The 6,629-nt window shown below is 38.9% G+C and overlaps 1 pseudogene; it reads left to right on the top strand.

Moving 5' to 3' along the window:
- Window positions 1–3,929: 3,929 nt before the first annotated feature.
- Window positions 3,930–4,911, top strand: LOC148692391 (uncharacterized; annotated as a pseudogene).
- Window positions 4,912–6,629: the final 1,718 nt, after the last annotated feature.

The raw sequence follows: 6,629 nt of genomic DNA, 5'->3' as shown, positions 1-6,629 counted from the left end.
TGATTTTAGTTTTGCAATTATGATTGTGGAGATGAGATCTTTATGCAAGCTTATGGTAGATCTTTCACATTTGATTATTTGAGCGAAACACGTTAAACTAAACATATGTGTGATTGAGTGTATGTCCCGTGAGAAGGTCACTAGTTTGCATGTAGTGTTTTAAAACAAAACTTGAAATTGCATTAGCATGGCTATTACACACACTACACTTCCAGGATGATTAAAAGGTCGCTGTTAACATTTGAATAAGGAAGATGAGCTTGGATTAGCTTGTTTGGTGCAAGCTAAGGTTCTTGATGATTTGTTTTCTTGAATGAAATTCTATGAGGGTCACATAGGGGAAGCTAATGTTTTTCATGTTGCTACTTTTTCCTGTTTTCTTTGTTTTGCTCGAGGACTAGCAAAAGCTAAGTGTGGGAGTATTTGATAAGCTCATATTTATATATATTTTATATCAAATTCACTTGTCTTTTCTTAGTTAGTTCCTTATATTTTTGAGTTATTTACTTTGTTTTTGTGTTTTGTAGGATTTGTCAAGTAAAGAAAAGAAAAATAACACAAGTGGAATTTTAAGTAATAAATTCGTCAAAACTGCCTGTGCAGGTCAGCTGACTTTGGAAGCAAGTTGCGGACAGCTCCGAATGAATTAGAGAATGAGCCTTATATGCTTGGAAAGCTACGGATGTCTATTTTCTGGGGCATTTTGCGGATTGTTAATATCATTTTTCTAGAAAACGTTATGGTCGTTCTAACATTGAAAGGTTCCCAGGAGGCTGAGCAGTTTGTAACTGACAAGAAAGCATTGAAAGCAATAAATCCCATAAAACTAACAGCCAAAACTGATGCAGCCAAGAACAAGCCAGCTAACACCTATTCAAATATCAGAGGAAATGAAAAATTAAGTGAGAGTAATGGGCATAAAGGCTGCCCTAAGAGTTACAATTGTTTTAGCATTTCCTCCCACTTATTGTCATCACTAAATGGTTGTTAGTGGGGTGAGTTATGGAGAAAAAAACTGTGGCAACAGAAAAGAAAAAAAGACCTACAGGTTGCAGCAACAAAAAGGGAGAAAAAGTGTGAAAAAAAGATAGAAAAAAAAAAGAAGCAAAGCAAGGGAAAAAGGCAAGGCTGCTGCGTTGGGGAAGGAAGGAAAGGAAGGAGGAAATCTTGGCATTCTCTTCTCTCGGTTTTATCTTCTCAAACTCATGTCTTTCTTTTGGTTTAATTTGAGAATTATGTGTAACTAATTTTTAGTAGTTAGGGGCTGATTTGAAGCCCCTAATATGATTGCAAGTTTGTTATGACATTTCGTTCGAATTACTTTTACGAATGGATGAAAATTGGTTCACTACTTGTCTCATTGATGAATTTTTTATGTGTTTTCTATGGATGCATACTTAGTAAGCATATCTAGGATTCTAATGCTATGAATATGTGTGTGCCTGCCCTTGTCGAACGAGGACTTACATATGTTCTAGAGTAGTACTTGTTAATTGCGATTAACATGTGAACCAATTTCTAGGATAAGTAAGACAACATTAGTACTTACGATGCCTTGTGATGACTCAAACTCTTTTCGTTCTTAATGATTTCTACTTGTCAAATCTATGAACACACCCTTCTAGATTGCATGTTAGGGACTAAGTTAAGTTGAAAACGCCGTTCTCTTAACATACTACATAAGAAAGAGTAATAGGTTGGGTTCTAACATTGAGCCAACTTGAGCATCTTCATCCGAAAATGAAAGGAATTTGAATGAAACATAACATGTTTGCATGATTATTTGGTGGTGTATAGCAATTCCCCTAACTCGTTTTTCTTAATTTGTGAACTACTTAAAAATCTGTCTCTGTCTTGTTTTTGTTCGATTTAATTTAAATATCAAATCAACTCCAAAAGTCCCAAATATTTGTGTGAGTATAGCTCTGTGTGTCTAGTATATGCATATAAAATTTCGTAGACTTTAGATAAGTGTAAGTCGGTCTAATAATTATTTTTTGGTGGCTGGTCAGTAGGGACAAAAGCCCAGTTTTTGTGACATTCTAAGTAGTTAGATAAAACAATCTTCTGCGGGAAAGACCCTTATTTTCATATGCTACAATTGATAAATCTTATTGTTAATAAGGGAAATTAATAGGATATTTGTGTGCTACTTTGTGGTGTGCTTTTAATCCTATCAGAAATGAAGAAGTTATGAGAGTTTGAAAATTTTCAAGAAACCAACCACTTTTTCCAGAATCTGGCGAAACCATACGGCGGCGCCGACGCCCGCGAAGGGCGAGGATCACCGAAGAAGACGAAGAATATTTTGTCAAAGTTGACAGAATGTTCTAACAGTGTCAGGTAACGGCGTTAGGTTTCGTTACTATTTAATGGAATATTTCGTCAGCTTTGACAAAATATTCCCTGTTTTCTGTTAGTCTTTGCCAGGCGAGTGCCTGCGCATGTGGCCGTGGGTTGGGCGGCATGTGAGGGCGCGTCTGGCCTCTAGCCAGCAAGTAGTTGACATGTGCGGGTCCGTGACTTCGAGTATAACATTTTTGTATATTCAAACATTCCATTTGAGCAAGCTATAGGGAGTTTTTCCTAGCTTTTTCGTATATGTCTTAATTAAGTAATTATTACTAGGTTTTTTGCATATAGGGGAAACTTATCCTGAGGACGTATGAGGACAAGCGAGGCTAGAGGGTTACGATTCATCGACATATTAGTGAGTGGGCATTTTGTTTTCGTCCACACACACACACACACAGACACACACACTTTATAGTTTCCACAAATGCTTTTAAATTGATTTATGCATATTATGCCATGATTTATGTAATTTTAAAATGTTGTTCTATGGTTGAGACTTATATATTGTCATGGCATATCCATATACATTTTACCTGCTCATTTATGTTGTACTATTGTTAAATGCTAAAATAATCCTACGGGATGCGCATGTAAGTTCAGGTAAGTTTATATTGTTAATTGAAATTATTGCATCATTACGGTGTTAGTGCTCGCCCAGGGCCAAGGCCAATCCTTCACGTGTATGTTCACCTCCCGCACCGCACGCTTGCCTTGGATCCAAGTAGGTGTTAACCTTGTCGTACAAGTTGCATTAGGCAACTTTGACTTGTACGTGACTGCGATTATCGCCAATCTTCACGTGATCATAGTACTAGAGCATATATTATTACACCCAGTCCTGTCGTACAGGTCGTATTAGGCGACTCCGACACGTGTGCTAGCATATATTGATGAGCATTAGGGTTAGTCGTAAAGGTCGTATTAGGCGACTCCAACTTGCGTGCTAGTATAGATTAATTGAACGCCCGATTTCATTTATATTGCTGTTGAGATATTGTTGTGTCGCATATTACTTGATTTATTGTTGATTTGCATTTGATTTCATACCTATACGTGGTATGTTTTCTGGAACATGTACATGTTTTACAGCGAGGAGTTAGTATGCCCAAAAAATAAAAGGATTTTATAAACCTTTATTTTTGTGCCCACTCACCCTTTTGTTTTTCGCCCCTCTAGGTCCTAGATAGCCGACCTACTCTGTGGCACATGAGTATCACCCAGAGATTCTGACATATCTCTATTTAATGTAGGAACTGTTTCCAGTTGTGTACTAAGTACTTTTCTAGTTTTGACTGCACTATTTGTCATCTATCCTCTGAACATTTGTATTCTATAGGTTCTACCCACTACTGTGCACTCACTTTAGTGGTTTAAATAAGTTCTAGTTTCGATTTTAATTTATCCACATTTTTACATCAATCACACTTTGGTTACGTCACATTCGGGTGACGGCCAACATACCTCGACTTCGGTGGGGGTGTGTTAGATTGGTATCAAAGCATAGGTTTATGCAGTCCTACATTCCTTGTATGTGTTATATGTCCTAATAATTTTTTATCTCTTATGGTAGAATCATGCCACCTAGTAGAGAGCCACATGTCTCTCCTGGGACTAATTTTCTGGATTTTGGGCAACTTGGTAAGGCTATTGCTAGTGCTATTCAGTCCACACTTCGTCCTCCCCAAATGACTACCTTAGAGACAGTGTCCTACCTTCAGATAAATAATTTCTTTGGTAATGAAGGACTTGAGAAATCTGAGATTTGGATTGATCATGTTGAGAAGACTTTTTGAGTTATGCAGTTACATGGGAACCTCCTAACTGAGAGATGGGTCGAGACAGTGACTTAGTTCTTTTGTTTGGGAGTAACATCATGGTGGGCTCAGGAGTCACGCCCGTTGTTTGCTCAAAAGGCCATGGATTGGGATGTCTTCAGATGCCTCTTTGAGGCTAGGTTTACACCTCTAGAGTACAAGGATCGAAAGAAAGAGGAATTCACAGATTTGAAGCAGGGGAAAATGTCCATCACAGAGTACCACCCAAATTTCATTAACTTATCCTGCTATTGTCTCGAGATCGCTAGGAATCCCAAGGAGATGCCCCGTTACTTTAAGAAGGGGACTTATAAGCGATTGCGTTCTTTGGCGACCTTTACTCCTTGTTCTACCTACCAAGAATTTTTTGAGGTTCTGCTTCGAGTTGGAGATTCCGAGAATGCTCCCGATGATGACGATGTGGAATAGGATAATAATAATAATGCTCAGAGGAATAATAACAAGGGCAGTCATCTTTTGGTCCTAGAAAGACCCAGAATTTCAAGAGAATTGGAAATAATTCTGGATCGTTAAACGGTTGTTCAAATTCCAATACGCCACGAAGAGGCGACAAGGCCACAAATAGTTCCCGCTTCCAGAATTAGAGGAATCCTATCAATTCTGGTGCTCTGTATGTTGCATATGCCATAACCGTCATTTCGGTGAGTGCAAAAGGGGAAGTAATGGATGCTATACTTGCGGTCAGATGGGGCATATAGCTAATCAGTGTTCACAAAGTTAACAAAATCAGCCTCTTACTCTACCACCTGCAATCCCTCTTCAGCAGATTCAAGGACCTGGTGCCTACACGCCAACAGGTTATAGGGATGCTTTTCATTATTAGGGTGATATAGCTCAGTATCCAGAAGGAGCATATCAGTACCCATATGATCCTTATTACTAGGGTGGTTATCCACAGTACTAGGGGGCTATACGTCGTATCAAGGCGGTGGATCACAGTGGTATGTTGAGGTACAATCCCAGAAACTTGAGGTAGCTTCGAGTAGTGGTGCATCGACCAGACAGCCTAATCTGACAAATCAAGATCGAGGTAACCAGGGACGAGGAAATCAGAACCAGGGAAATAAGAGTCGAAGAGGTTGACAACAGGCACAACGTCGAGTCAATCATATCACCTTGCAGGATGTGCAGAGTAACCTTGACTTGATTATGGGTACGTTGAATGTTCTTGGCCATTTTGCTAGAATACTAATTAACTTAGGTGCTACACATTCAGTTATTTCCCATACATTTGCTTAAAAAACTTAACCTTACCCCACTCCTATCGGTTATGAGTTGGAGTTCTCGATGCCTAGAAGTAAAGTTTGTTATGTTAGTTGGGAGTATCAAGGATGCCCCGTTCTTATCGAGGATGTCGTAATGCTAGCCAATCTTGTTCCTTTGGATATCATTGACTTTGACGTTATCTTCGGTATGGATTGGTTACATTACAATCGTGCTAAGTTGGACTGTTATCAGAAGATTGTTACTTTTCACCGACTAGGCATGCCTATTGTCACGTTTGTTGGTGAACGTAGCGATCTGAAACATGGAGTTATCTCTACCATGAGGGAAAATCGGTTGTTGATGAAGGGTTGTCAAGGCTACTTAACTCATGTAGTGGCGACTAAAGAGACGTCTACTTGTGTGGAAGACATTTGAGTAGTCAGACACTTTTTTGATGTTTTTCCTGATGATTTACCTAGCCTACTGCTGGATTACGAAGTGGAGTTCATTATCGACCTAATTCCAAATGCTGATCATATTTCTCTAACTCCTTTTTGTATGGCTTATGCGTAGTTAAGGGAATTAAAAACCCAATTGCAAGAACTTGTTGAAAAAAGGTTTATTCAGCTGAGCACTTCTCATTGGGGAGCTCCAGTCTTGTTTGTAAGGAAGAAAGACGGAACTTTGAGGCTTTGTATCGATTACAGACAATTAAAAGCCATTATTCGTTGCCTCGTATCGATGACATTTTTTATTAGCTTCATGGTACTTGTCTTCTCTCAAAAATTGATCTAAGGTCCAGTTATTATCAGTTGAAGATTAGAAGTGATGATGTTCTGAAAACAGCCTTTTGAACTCAATATGGTCATTATGAGTTCCTTGTGATGCCATTCAGGTTAACTTATGCTCTAGCAGCCTTTATGAACCTGATGAATCAGGTATTCCGTCCGTACCTGGATAGGTTCATAATTGTCTTCATCGACAATATTCTGGTATACTCTAAAAGCAAGGCTGATCATGCTAGACATCTACGTTTGGTTTTGAAGAAGCTAAGGGAGAATTAGTTGTACGCTAAATTCAGTAAGTGTTAGTTCTAGCTGAATTAAGTGTCATTCTTATGACAAGTGATATCAGCTCAGGGTGTTCTCATGGATCACCAGAAGGTAGTAGCAGTGGCAAATTGGGAGCAACCTCAAACGGTCGCTGAAGTATGAAGTTTTCTTGGTTTTGCAG

Source organism: Pyrus communis, chromosome 12 (assembly GCF_041283825.1).
Source record: "Pyrus communis isolate YQ-2024b chromosome 12, ASM4128382v1, whole genome shotgun sequence".
NCBI classification, from domain to species: Eukaryota; Viridiplantae; Streptophyta; class Magnoliopsida; order Rosales; family Rosaceae; genus Pyrus; species Pyrus communis.
The sequence above is the reverse complement of the archived record's forward strand: the minus strand, read 5'-3'. Positions and strand labels throughout refer to the sequence as shown.